This window comes from Chrysochloris asiatica, unplaced genomic scaffold (genome assembly GCF_000296735.1).
Source record: "Chrysochloris asiatica unplaced genomic scaffold, ChrAsi1.0 scaffold00026, whole genome shotgun sequence".
Classification (NCBI taxonomy): Eukaryota; Metazoa; Chordata; class Mammalia; order Afrosoricida; family Chrysochloridae; genus Chrysochloris; species Chrysochloris asiatica.
This window is the reverse complement of record NW_006408544.1, coordinates 19781578-19782129: the sequence shown is the minus strand read 5'-3', so window position 1 is coordinate 19782129 and position 552 is coordinate 19781578.

The following is a 552-nucleotide window of genomic DNA, read 5'->3' as shown; positions in this document are numbered from 1 at the left end:
GTGGGCTTCTGTGGACCCAGTTGGGGACCTGCTTGGCAAGCAGTGTGAGGAGACCTGGGGACTCTTGGGCCCAGAGTCAGTGGCGTGGCCACGGAGGACTCAAGTGGAGAATGGAGTTACTGGCTGATGGGAAGAGAGGGCATGGGCACAAGAACACCCACACTTGCAGATAGTACCCATGTGACCTGGACTGGATGACTGGATGATCAGAGCTCAACCAGGAGAAGAAAGAAGAGGGAAAAAAAAGAAAGAGTGAGCTGATACAATCTGATGAACTTGACCTATACCTACGGATGCAGTGACTCAAAAAAAGGAACAAATCCTTACAGCAAGAAACATTCCCACCCCCTCCACACACAGAGTGGGCAGAGATGGGCAACTTGGACACTGGATACACAAATGGGGAGAGGGGAACTACAAAGGCAAGAAGTGATGGGCTTACAAGCTTTCAAGAGGGAACCTAGAGCTAGGGGGCATGGAGGAAGGCAGAATCTCCAGTGAGTACTATCCAATCTGTCTAGGTGGAGCTGATGAAATGAAATACAGATGGGT